This window comes from Bos grunniens, chromosome 18 (genome assembly GCF_055505025.1).
Source record: "Bos grunniens cultivar Pamir isolate PY7600 chromosome 18, Bosgru_T2T1.0, whole genome shotgun sequence".
NCBI classification, from domain to species: domain Eukaryota; kingdom Metazoa; phylum Chordata; class Mammalia; order Artiodactyla; family Bovidae; genus Bos; species Bos grunniens.
Window position 1 is genome coordinate 29,087,130 of NC_141182.1, and position 14,351 is coordinate 29,101,480.

The window sequence follows — 14,351 nt, forward strand, 5'->3', positions numbered from 1 at the left end:
ATACCTGAAGTAACAGGCAAATTTGGCCTTAAGGTACAAAATGAAGCAGGGCAAAGGCTAACAGAGTTTTGCCAAGAGAACACATTGGTCATAGCAAACACCCACTTCCGTCAACACAAGAGATGACTCTACATGTGGACATCACCGGTCAATACTGAAATCAGTTTGATTATATTCTTTGCAATCTAAGGTGGAGAAGCTCTATACAGTCAGCAAAAACAAGACTGGGAGCTGACTGTGGCTCAGATCATGAACTCCTTATTGCAAAATTCAAACAAATTGAGGAAAGTAGGGAAAACCATTAGACCATTCAGTCAAGACTATCCCTAAGGAAAAGAAATGCAAAAAGGAAAGGGCTTACTGTCTGAGGAGGCCTTACAAATAGCTGAGAAAAGAGGAGAAGCTAAAAGCAGAGGAGAAAATGAAAGATATACCCATCTGAATGCACGGTTCCAAAGAATAGCAAGGAGAGATAATAAAAGCCTTCCTCATTGATCAATGCAAGGAAATAGAGGAAATCAATAGAAGAGGAAAGACTAGAGATCTTGTCAAGAAAATTAGAGATGCCAAGGGAACATTTCATGAAAAGATGGGCACAATAATGGACAGTAATGGTATGGACCTAATGGAAGCAGAAGGCATTAAGAAAACGTGGCAAGATACATAGAAGAACTATGCAAAGAAAGATCGTCATGACTCAGATAGCCACGATGATGTCAACACTCATCTAGAGCCAGACATCCTGGAATGTGAAGTCAAGCGGGCCTTAGGAAGCATCACTATGAAAAAAGCTAGTGGAGATGATGGAATTCCAGTTGAGCTATTTCAAATCCTAAAAGATGATGCTGTGAAAATGCTGTACTCAGTATGCCAGCACATTTGGAAAACTCAGCAGTGGCCACAGGACTTGAAAAGGTCAGTTTTCATTTCAATCCCAAAGAAAGGGAATGCCAAATAATGTTCAAACTACTGAACAATTGCACTCATCTCACAGGTTAGCAAAGTAATGCTCAAAATTCTCCAAGCCAGGCTTCAGCTATATGTGAACCGTGAACTTCCAGATGTTCAAGCTGGATTTCGAAAAGGCAGAAGAACCAGAGATCAAATTGCCAACATCTGTTGGATCATAGAAAAAGCAAGAAAAGTCCAGAAAAACATCTACTGCTGCCTTATTGACTACATCAAAGACTTTGACTGTGTAGATCACAACAAACTGGATAATTCTTCAAGAGATGGGAATACCAAACCACCTGACCTGCCTCCTGAGAAATCTGAATGCAGTACAAGAAGAAGCAGTTAGGACCAGACATGGAACAATAGACTGTTCCCAACTGGGAAAAGAGTATGTCAAGGCTTTAATTGTCACCCTGATTATTTACCTGTGTGCATAGTTCAGTTCAGTTCAGTTCAGTTCAGTTGCTCAGTCATGTCCGACACTTTGCGACCCCATGAATCGCAGCACTCCAGGCCTCCCTGTCCATCACCAACTCCTGGAGATCACTCCGACTCACGTCCATTGAGTCAGTGATGCCATCCAGCCATCTCATCCTCTGTCGTCCCCTTCTCCTCCTGCCCCCAATCCCTCCCAGCAACAGAGTCTTTTCCAATGAGTTAGGTCTTTGCATGAGGTGGCCAAAGTACTGGAGTTTCAGCTTTAGTATCATTCCTTCCAAAGAAATCCCAGGGCTGATCTCCTTGAGAATGGACTGAATAGTATATCATGCTAAATACCAAACTGGATGAAGCACATGCTGGAATCAAGATTGCTGGGAGAAATACCAATAACTTCAGATATGCAGATGACACCACCCTTATGGCAGAAGCAAAGAGGAACTAAAGAGCCTCTTGATGAAAGTGAAGGAGGAGAGTGAAAAAGCTGGCTTAAAACTCAACATTCAAAAAATGATAATGGCATCTGGTCCCATCACTTCATGGCAAAAAAATGAGGAAACATTGGAAACAACAACAGGCTTTATTTTCTTGGGTTCCAAAATCTCTGTACATGCTGACTGCAGCCATGAAATAAAAAGACATCTGCTCCTCAGAAGAAAAGTTATGACCAACCTAGACAACATATTAAAAATCAGAGATGTTACTTTGCTGACAAAGGTCCATCTTCAAAGCTATGGTTTTTCCAGTAGTCATGTATGGATGTGAGAGTTGGACTATAAAGAATGCTGAGCACAGAAGAATTGATGCTCCTGTTTTTTAAATTTAAATTTATTTATTTTAATTGGAGGCTAATTACTTTACAATATTGTATTGGTTTTGCTACAGAATTGATGCTTTTGAACTGTGGTGTTGAAGAAGACTCTTGAGAGTCCCTTGGACAGCAGGGAGATCCAAACAGTTAATCCTAAAGGAAATCAGTCTTGAATATTCATTTAAAGGACTGAAGCTGAAGCTCTAATACTTTGGCCACCTGATGTGAAGAACTGACTCATTGGAAAAGACCCTGATGCTGGGAAATATTGAAGGCAGGAGGGGAAGAGGACAGCAGAAAATGAGATGGTTGGATGGCATCACCAACTCGGTGGACATGAGTTTGAGCAACCTCTGGGAGTTGGTGATGGACATCATGCCAGGCTTCTCGGTCCATCACCATGAATTAGGGGATATATGTTTCAGTTCAGTTCAGTTGCTCAGTCCTTCCAACTCTTTGCAACCCACCCCATGTACTGCAGCATGCCAGGCTCCTCTGTCCATCACCAACTCCTGGAGCTTCCTCAAACTCATGTCCATCGAGTTGGTGATGGCATCCAACCATTTCATGTTCTGTTGTCCCCTTATCCTCCTGTGACTGAACTGATACTTCAAAGAAGATAATTCTGTAGATAAATATGCCTCTGCTACTTAAATTCTAGAAAAAAAAAAAAAAAAGCTTTTGACAAACGAGGTCAATAAGGTCATTATAACTCATTCTTTAAATCTTTGATATTTTCATGGATCTTTATATGGAAGTGCCAATCAATGGCAATGGCACCCCACTCCAGTACTCTTGCCTGGAAAATCCCTTGGACAGAAGAGCCTGGTAGGCTGCACTCCATGGGGTCGCTAAGAGTCAGACACGACTGAGCGACTTCACTTTCACTTTCCACTTTCATGCATTGGAGAAGGAAATGGCAACCCACTCCAGTGTTCTTGCCTGGAGAATCCCATGGACGGAGAAGCCTGGTAGGCTGCAGTCCATGGGGTCGCACAGAGTTGGACACGACTGAAGCGACTTAGCAGCAGCCAATCAAATGATAGCTACTACTCTGTATAATACCTCTCCTTTTCTCCTCTGACTTACAAGTCACTTAGATTATCAAAACATTGATATGAGACAGATTAAAATATGGAAACAAATAAAATCAAACTGTGTTTTAAAAAACAAAAAGCATCTTTTTTTCCTAAAACCAACAGAAAGTTGCCAAAGAATCATTTTCCTCTTTAGTTTACTTGTCAATATAATATACATTTTATCTAATTTTTAATTTTTCCTAGAATCTTTATACAGTTTAGAAAACACCATTTCTTTAACCCAAGCACTTTACTAATGAGTTAATAAAATAATTTGTGTGATATATGTGCTAATCTGATAGTTATTTGAACTCTGCTGCATCTTTTTTTTTTTTTTTTTTTCCAATGACTAATTGCTATTTGGGCACTCTAAAGCATTTTCTAGGGAGTTTAACTGGCTGTTGTAAATTAAACTATGAGGCCATGCCCTCTTAATTGAAATGAGAGAGCAAATGATTGACCTTAAACTTAAATACTTCACATGCAAGTCAGGACATCCTAGTCTAGCAACATAGAAAAAGTAGCCCTCCATCAGTATACAGCTTACAGAAAGCTTAGAAGGGAATATATAAACACAGGCCATATGGTATTTAGTTTACTTCCTCTGAAAAATAGCACAACCTCTTATGTATCCATTATAATATTGTCATAGACTTCAGTTCAATTCAGTTCAGTCGCTCAGTCATTTCCGAATCTGTGACCCCATGGGCTGCAGAATAGAATAGAATAGTCATAGAATAGTAAGATATTTATCTACTTATTGATTTCTCTTCTCTGAGCAAATAATAACCATTGGTAACTACTTTATAAAACATATTTTATAGTTGTTTGGCCTAATAAAACCCCAAAGTTTTGCTGAAAGCATACTGTAAGTCTATGGGCAGAAAACTTTCAATTAAAAGTGCCATTTCAAAGTGTAACTGCTATAATTATTTATATATTTTGGTTACTCAGAATGGATCTGTTGATAACTCTGAAATTATATCTATTTAAATGGTGATCCTGGGCCTTTAGCTTGATAAACAAAGCAGTTGTATTGCTACTTTATTAAACTGTTGTTAATTTCAATTGCCTATTTTAGTTTCTATTAAAGATGAAAGTCGTTATACTCGAGAGCATTACTTTTCCTGTTTGCTTCCTTTCCTTTCTTCTTTCCTTCCTTCCTCCTTCCCTATCTACATCCCTCATTACCTATCTACCTCCCTTTCCATTTTTCTTTTTTTTTAATTAACTCGACTAGTACAACTCAAAATATGCTTCAGAGGCCATTTTTTGTTGTTGTCATTTAGTCTCTAAGTCGTTTCCATCTCTTCTACGACCCTGTGGGCTGTAGCCCCCCAGACTCCTCTGTCCATGGAATTTCCCAGGCAGGAATACTGGAGTGAGTAGCCTTTACCTTCTCCAGGGGATCTTATCAACCCAGGGTTCGAGCCTACATTTCCTGCTTTGTGAGGAGGATTGTTTACAACGGAGCCACTACTACATAAATTCTTTGTTATCAGAATGCAGTGTTAAGTACACAAATGAGAGTAAGAGTTTAGAAACTTCTAGAGCAATTTGACATTGCTGTGACACCTTGGGAAGTGATCAGTGGTCTACATTTTCTTTTGTCGCTTGTGTGTTAGTTGTTGTGTATAAGAAAGCTTTGTCTACACGAAAGTCAAGAATCACTCCTAAGTTTTCCTCTAAGTGTCTTATAGTTTTAGGTTAGTTGTAGATCTTATATTTAGTGCAGTCATACACTTTGAATTAATTTCTATGTAGAGTCTAAGAGGTCCAATTTTATTCCTACACATGTGGATAAACAGCTATGGCAGCACCATTTGTTGAAAAGATTGTTCTTTCCTTGTTTGAATGATCTCGGCTCCTTTGTCAAAAATCAGTTGGCTGTAGGCGGATGGGTTCCTTTTTGGACTCCCAATTCCATTCCGTGAATATGTGTTTCTGTCCTAATTCGAGCACCACAATGTTTTCATTACTGTTGTCTTGCAGTAAATTAGGAAATTGGACAGTGTGAGTCCTCCAACTTGGTTCTTTTTGAAGATTATGTTGTCTGTTAGGGATCTCTTGAATTTCTGGATGAGATTAAGGTTCATCTTGTCAGGTTATGCAAAAAAAAAAAAAAAAACGGCTGAAATTTTGCTAGGGATGGTGTTGAGTTAGAGACATTTGGGTAATACTGTCATCCCAACTGTATTAAATCTTCTAATTGATAAACATGTCTTTTCCATTGACTGTACCCTTTACTGTCTTTCAATAATGTTTTGTAGTTTCACTGTACAAATCTTTGTTTTGTTGAGTTTATTTCTGTGTATTTCTTTCTGATAATATTGTAAATGAAATTGTTTCATTAATTTTATTTTGGATGGTTCACTGATAATGTATAAAAATATATTTGATATTTTTATGTTGATTTGTATCCTGCAAATCTTCTTCAAGAAAATTATAGATACCAAGGGAGCATTTCATGCAGAGATGAGCACAATAAAGGACAGAAGTGGTATGGACCTAACAGAAGCAGAAGACATTAAGAAGAGGTGGCAAGAATACACAGAAGAGCTATACAAAAAAGATCTTCACGACCAAGATAACCATGATGGTATGATCACTCACCTAGAGCCAGACATCCTAGAATGTGAAGTCAAGTGGGCCTTAGAAAGCATCACTACGAACAAAGCTAGTGGAGGTGATGGAATTCCAGTTGAGATATTTCAAATCCTGAAAGATGATGCTGTGAAAGTGCTGCACTCAATATGCCAGCACATTTGAAAAACTCAGCAGTGGCCACAGGACTGGAAAAGGTCAGTTTTCATTCCAACCCCAAAGAAAGGCAATGCCAAAGAATAGTCAAATTACCACACAACTGCACTTATCTCACATGCTAGTAAAGTAATGCTCAAAATTCTCCAAGCCAGGCTTCAACATTACGTGAACCATGAAATTTCAGATGTTCAAGCTGGTTTTAGAAAATGCAGATTTGGGAGAATAGCAGTGAAACATGTATAATATCATGTATGAAATGAGTCCCCAGTCCAGGTTCGATGCAGGATACTGGATGCTTGGGGCTGGTGCACTGGGATGACCCAGAGGGATGGAATGGGGAGGGAGGAGGGAGGAGGGTTTAGGATGGGGAACACAGGTATACCTGTGGCGGATTCATTTCGATATTTGGCAAAACTAATACAATATTGTAAAGTTTAAAAATAAAATAAAATTTAAAAAGAAAAAAAAAAAGAAAGAAAGAAAATGCAGAGGAACCAGAGACCAAATTGCCAACATCCGTTGGATCATTGAAAAAGCAAGAAAATTCCAGAAAAACATCTACTTCTGCTTTATTGACTATGCCAAAGCCTTTCAATGTGTGGATCAAGGCAAACTGTGGAAAATTCTTCAAGAGATGGGACTACGAGATCTCCTGACCAGCCTTCTGAGAAATCTGTATGCAGGTCAGGAAGCAACAGTTAGAACTGGACATGGAACAACAGACTGGTTTGAAATAGGGAAAGGTGTACTTCAAAGCTGTATATTGTCACCCTGCTTATTTAACTTATATCCAGATTTTATCATAAGAAATGCTAGGCTGATGAAGCACAAGCTGGAATCAAGATTGATGGGAGAAATACCAATAACCTCAGATATGCAAATAACACAATCCTGATGGTAGAAAGGGAAAAAGAGATAAAGAGCCTCTTGAAGAAAGTGAAAAGGAGAGTGAAAAAGCTGGCTTAAAACTCAACATTCAGAAAACTAAGATCATGGCATCTGGTCCCATCACTTCACATGAAATAGATGGGGAAACAGTGGAGACAGTGGCAGACTTTATTTATTTGCCTCCAAAATCACTGCAGATCATGACTGCAGCCATGGAAATAAAAGACACTCTTTGGAAGAAATGTTATGACCAACCTAGACAGCATATTAAAAAGCAGAGATGTTACTTTGTTGACAAAGGTCCATCCAGTCAAAGCTATGGTTTTTCCAGTAGTCATGTATAGATGTGAGAGTTGAACTATAAGAAAGCTGAGTACCAAAGAATTGATGCTTTTGAACTGCAGTGTTGGAGAAGACTTGAGAGTCACTCAGACTGCAAGGGGATCCAACCAGTCAGTCCTAAAGGAAATCAGTCCTGAATATTCATTGGAAGGACTGATTTTGAAGCTGAAGCTCCAATAGTTTGGCCTCCTGATGGGAAGAAATGACTCATTTGAAAAGACCCTGATGCTGGGAAAAATTGAAGGTGGGAGGAGAAAGGGATGACAGAGGATGAGATGGTTGGATGGCATCACTGACTTGATGGACATGAGTTTGAGTAAACTCCGGGAACTGGAGATAGACCTGGAGGCCTGGCATGCTGCAGTCCATGGGGTCCCAAGGAGTCGGACATGACTGAGCAATTGAACTGAACTGAACTGATGCTGCAAATTTGCTAAAGTTTTGGTTTTAATAGGTCTCCCCCACCACACACCTACACACCTTTTTTGGTGGATTTCTTAAGACTTTTTAGACACAACAAAGTTCCAGAAAAACATCTATTTCTGCTTTATGGACTATGCCAAAGCCTTTGATTGTGTGGATCACAATAAACTATGGAAAATTCTGAAAGAGATAGGAATACCAGAACACCTGACCTGCCTCTTGAGAAACCTGTATGCAGGTCAGGAAGCAACAGTTAGAACTGGACATGAAACAACAGACTGGTTCCAAATAGGAAAAGGAGTACATCAAGGCTATATATTGTCACCCAGCTTATTTAACTTATATGCAGAGTACATCATGAGAAAAGCTGGGCTGGAGGAAGAACAAGCTGGAATCAAGATTGCCGGGAGAAATATCAATGACTTCACATATGCAGATGACACCACCTTTATGGCAGAAAGTGAAGAAGAGCTAAAGAGCCTCTTGATGAAAGTGAAAGAGGAGAGTGAAAAAGTTGGCTTAAAGCTCAACATTCAGAAAACAAAGATCATGGCATCCCGTCCCATCACTTCATGGAAAATAGATGGGGAAACAGTGGAAACAGTGTCAGACTGTATTTTTGGGGGCTCCAAAATCACTGCAGATGGTGATTGCAGCCATGAAATTAAAAGATGCTTATTCCTTGGAAGGAAAGATATGACCAACCTAGACAGCATATTAAAAAGCAGAGACATTGTTTTATCAACAAAGGTCAGTCTAGTCAAAGCTATGGTTTCTCCAGTGGTCATGTATGGATGTGAATGTTGGACTATAATAAAAGCTGAGTGCAGAGGAATTGATTCTTTTGAACTGTAGTGTTGGAGAAGACTCTTGAGAGTCCCTTGGACTGCAAGGAGATCCAACCAGTCCATCCTAAAGGAGATCAGTCCTGGGTGTTCATTGGAAGGACTGATGTTGAAGCTGAAACTCCAATACTTTGGCCACCTGATGTGAAGAGCTGACTCATTTTAAAAGACCCTGATGCTGGAAAGATCGAGGGCAGGAGGAGGGCACGATAGAGGATGAGATGGTTTGATGGCATCACCAACTCAATGGATATGGGTTTGGGTGGCCTCCAGGAATTGATTATGGACAGGGAGGCCTGGCATGCTGCAATTCATGGGGTCACAAAGAGTTGGACATGACTGATCAACTGAACTGAACTGAACTTTAGACACAAGATCTGCCCTCTGAAAATGGAATAGATTTACTTTTCCTTTCCATTTTGACTATCTTTTCTTTTTATTTTGCCTCTTTGCTCTGGCCTGAACCTACAGTAGTAAAATGTTGAGAGAAGCAGTGAAATTAGACATGCTTATTTTGTTCTTAATATATAGGAAAGCTTTGTGTTTCATATCTTTTCACCAATATGATTTATTGATGGGTATTTTAGAGATAAGCTTTATGAGGTTGACAATGTTCTCTTCTATTCTTAATTTGTTGATTCTGGTTTGTATGAATCATGAAAAGTTTCATCAAAAAAATATAATTTTTCCAAATGATCCTTTTGAATTTTTTGAGCGAGTTACTTAGTTTTTGTCCATTATTCTACTAATATCATGAGCCATATTGATTGGTGTGCCTATATTGAATACATTTCTTGTGAATTCCTGAAATAAATCCCACTTAGTCATATGTGTAATGCTTTTTTATGTATTTCTGGCTTTAGTTTGCTAGTATGTTGCTGGTGATTTTTGCATCTATATTTGTAAGAAATATTGCATTGGACTTTTCTTGAGATGTCTTTATCTGATTTTGGCATTAGCTTAGTACTGAATTTTCTAGACTGAGTGGGAATATTTTTCTTCCTCTTCTATTTTGGGAAAAGTTTGTGAAGGGTTGTTAATTCTTTTTTTTTTTTTTTTAAGAAATATTTGATAGGATTCACAAGTCCTCTGATTCTTGGTTTTTCTCTGTGAGAATTATTAAAATTACTAATTCATTCTTGCTTGATGTAAGATTATACAATTTTTTTCCCTCGAGTCAGTATTGGTAGTTTATGTCCCTAGAAATTTTGAATTTCACCTAAGCTATCTAATTTGTTGGTATATACCTGTTCATAATATTCCCTAATAATCTCTTCCTATCAACCCTCAGTGGTAATGCTCTTTCTTTTACTATATATATATATATATATATATATGTGTGTGTGTGTGTGTGTGTGTGTGTGTGTGTGTGTATAGCTTCATAATTCAACACTGTCTATCCACAATTTCCTGATAGATACTGAATCACATCCTCCCCCATTATAAGACCAATAATGGACTCATGTGCTTGCTCAGTCACTTCAGTCATGTCCAGTTCTTTGTAACCCTATGGACTGTAGCGTGCCAGGCTTCTATGTCTATGGAATTCTCCAGGCAAGAATATTGGATTGGGTTGCCATGCCCTGCTCCAGGGAATCTTCCCAACTCAGTGATCAAACCCTCATGTCTTGTGTCTCCTGCATTGACAGGTGGGTTCTTTACCATTTAGTGCCACCTGGGAAGCTCATAATGAACTCAGCTTTATTAATAATTATACTTCTACTTCCTTAATTTCATCCTAATTTCCAATCATTTTGAATGACTTTTATCATGGTATTTGCTATCTCTGCCCACCTTTATGTTGAAAGTTTCTGCACTTTCTTGTGGACTCTTATTTACTCTTTCAGAGGTAGGATGGTCAAGTAAGTGAAAATCTCATTTAGAATCCAAATTCCACCATTTATTATTAATAGTGGTGTGATCTTGACTAGCTTACTGGATCTGCCTAAGCCCTAATATCCTCATTGATGTGTTGGAAAATTTTACTTAAGATTGTTATGATGAACAACTGTAAATTCATTTAAAGTCTTTAGCAAGATCATGAAAATAGTAACCACTAAACAGTACATTTAAAAAAAAAAGACAACACTATTTATTATTTTAAGTTTCTTTAGGAACTATTCCATGATCAACCATCCACCCTGAGTACCAACGTGTGCTTCTTTATTAGTTGATAGTCTCTCAGAAAATACTATTTAAAAAAAAAATACATACACATAAAGAAATAGAATTATAACATCAAATGAACTCCCCCACTCCCTGACATGGGCTTTGGGTTACATTAAATTCATCCTTAAACTTTCATAGCCACGTACAGATACCTATATAAATTAGTAATTTTCATATCATTTTCAATAAGCAGACTTTTTACTAAACCAAGTAAAAAGAGATATCAAGCTCTTCTCATCCTATACATTTTATCTACAAGTATACTTGAGTTCTATTGTAGAGACGTTTTTATAAGAATTTTACTATCGTGATGTTGGAAATGAAAGATTTTCAAGCCCTAAACTTGACTGTTTCAAATATGTTCTTAAATTCAAATACACATACAATATACTAGGTGGCTCTAGTATATTGAATATAGATATTTATGTGATTTTACATTTTTAGTTTTTTGAGACAAAATGGAAAATCAAGGTCAGAATGTCTATATGGGTTAGTTGGATAGACTAAACATAAAATATATGTACTTGTTTAGATTGTAACTATTCTCTGTGCTGTGCTTAGTTGCTCAGTCATGTCCAACTCTTCATGGACTGTAGCCCACCAGGCTCTTCTGTCCATGGCGATTCTCCAGGCAAGAATACTGGAGTGGGTTGTCATGCCCTCCTCCAAGGGATCTTCCCAACCCAGGGTTTAAACCCACTTCTCCCATACTGCAGATGGATCTTTTTATCATCTAAGTCAGCAGGGGAGCCTTATTTTCTGTAAGTCAGCTAGAAATTACTAAACTAGAAGGTCAAATTCATTAGTAACTAGGGAACCAAAACTTTATGTATTTTACGAAGGTTGTTTTTTTAATTTGCTGAGAAGATCTATTGTATGATACATTAGAATAGATGGTTAAGAAAAAATGAGAGTCTAATTTGGCACTGCTTTTTTAAAACATGTTTGATATGTTTTCTGAGATATTAGAAAAATATAATAATGAATTCTAATGAGTAGTATTATCTTACTATATCAGTAAAATAATTATTTGTAAAAGTATTTAGTGTGGTTAACAAATATTTGTTTTTGATGTTACTCTTCTGATAGGGGAATATTTATTGATTGCATTTATTCTGGGAAGAATTTTAATCACAGATCTACTGAAGAAGTATGACTGTCAGAAAAGCTCTGATTTAGCACTGGGTAATTCTCCTTCTATTACATTCATTTAGGATATTTATTTCCATCACAGTTTATGTCTTGTTTGACAGAAATTTACGCACTGTAAAAGGCATGTGGTTGTCGTTGGTGCTATTTCCACATATATTCCAGTTATTCACCTCTTTTAGGTTTATAGCAGTAACACATTTTCCTATCCTTTTGATCATTTACATGATGACTTTGTCTGATCATAAAATTCCAGCTGAAGCAATATATATTGCTTCTGAATGAATGTATCAAGATTCTGTGGCATGAAATAATATATACTCTTCCTTTTGTAGGATGGAGAAAGCACATATTTAGATAAAGTTTTCTATGCAGGTTACAAATTATCACACACTTACTGGATTACAAAAAACACATTTGTTATCTCACAGTTTCTGTGAGTTAAGAGTCTGAACTTGGCTTTACTGAGTTCTCTTCTTAGAATCTCAGTAGTCTGCAATCAAGGATTCAGCTGCACTGCATTCTCACGTGGAGGCTTGAGTAGGGGAGAATCCAGTTCCAAATTCAATTGCATTGTTGGCTGAATATATTTTCTTTGCAGCTGTAAGACTGAAAGTCTAGGCTTCCTGTTGGGTGTTGATTAGAAGTCATCTTCAGCTCCTAGAGGCTGCCCACAGCCCCTTGTCATGGGGTCTGTCCCAACATGGACACCTGTTGCCTCACACATGATAGAAATGTTCTTCTTGGTATCGTAAAGTTTATTTGCAAATTAAACCTGTCAAGTGTCATACTGACAGCACTAACTTCAGTTACCATATAACTGTATTGGGTAAGTCAAATTTGGCTATGATGTAATTAGTTACGTTGAGAGACTTGATGCAAAACAGCCTGAAAAAGACTTAATTTGTGCTGCTGCTGCTGCTGCTAAGTCACATCAGTCATGTCCGACTCTGTGTGACCCCATAGACAGCGGCCCACCAGGCTCCCATCCCTGGGATTCTCCAGGCAAGCATACTGGAGTGGGTTGCCATTTCCTTCTCCAGTGCAGGAAAGTGAAAAGTGAAAGTGAAAGTGAATTCCCTCAGTTGTGTCCGACTCTTAGCGACCCCATGGACTGCAGCCCACCAGGCTCCTCCATCCATGGGATTTTCCAGGCAAGAGTACTGGAGTGAGTTGCCATTACCTTCTCCTTACTTTGTGCTAGAGAGTGCTGTTTATGATTTCAGCAGTTCACTTACTGAGTCTGGCTTGGGTGGCTACTAATGGACAAACACACTAATCATATAGGAGAATTTTCATTTTTCACCATCAGGAATAATTATATTTACCCAGAATGTAGCTCTGTGTTGTTTTTCTGTTTGTTTGTTTTCCCATAATACCAACTGTAAATGTTATAGCTAATTCATATTATGTCCCATGGACGGAGGAGCCTGGTAGGCTGCAGTCCATGGGGTCGCTAGAGTCGGACACGACTGAGCAACTTCACTTTCACTTTTCACTTTCATGCATTGGAGAAGGAAATGGCAACCCACTCCAGTGTTCTTGCCTGGAGAATCCTAGGGACGGGGAAGCCTGGTGGGCTTCCGTCTCTGGGGTCACACAGAGTCGGACACAACTGAAGTGACTTAGCAGCAGCAGCATGACTGTTAGAAATGATTTAATGATTAATTTTTGGCTAGCTTTGAGTAAGTTTACCTGATTTATGTAGCACAATAACCTTATCCAAGTTCCATCTTTATTAGTCACAGTTATTCCTCTTCTACTTTAGTTTTCTTGTTTATTTTAAAATAAATTTTATCTTACTGTGTTGGATAAATCTTCACTATGAGAAGGAAGTAAGGCAGTTTAGAAAGAGTGACAAAATACATATATATATATATATATATATATATATATGATAGATAGTCAAGCAGGCAAGCATATGTAATAGCACTTGATAAACGTTTATTGAGTTATTCAGAAAATTTAGACTTATTCACAGCTACAGTGACAAAACAGAATAAGAACACAAGTACTTGTGTGTTGAGAAAAATAAAGACCCTGGAAATAAACAGACCTAGATTTCAATTTCAGTTTTGGTGATAGTGAGTCAAGTTAATTTGGCATTTTTTCTCTAAACTTTTTTTTTTTTTTATCTGTGAAATGAGAATACTTCTAATTTAAAGATGTGTTTTGAGAAAGGAATATACTAACATGCATATGGTAGTTAATATACTGTCTGACAAGTACACGGTAATAAATGGTATGTTTTGCCTCCAGATATTACCATAGTGAACTTGTTTACTATAGTAGAAACATAGAACACAATTTTGTACTTAAAATTACTTTGTATTTTTGAATAATATCACAGCTCTATTTCAATTAAGCAGATGATTATTTATTTAATATTCTGGATTTTCTCATTGAAAAGAAAGTAGAAAAATTATTCCTGACTAAGAGATGCTTGCAGTTTCAATAAGAGGAGATAGATATAAAAGAGATTTCACAGAT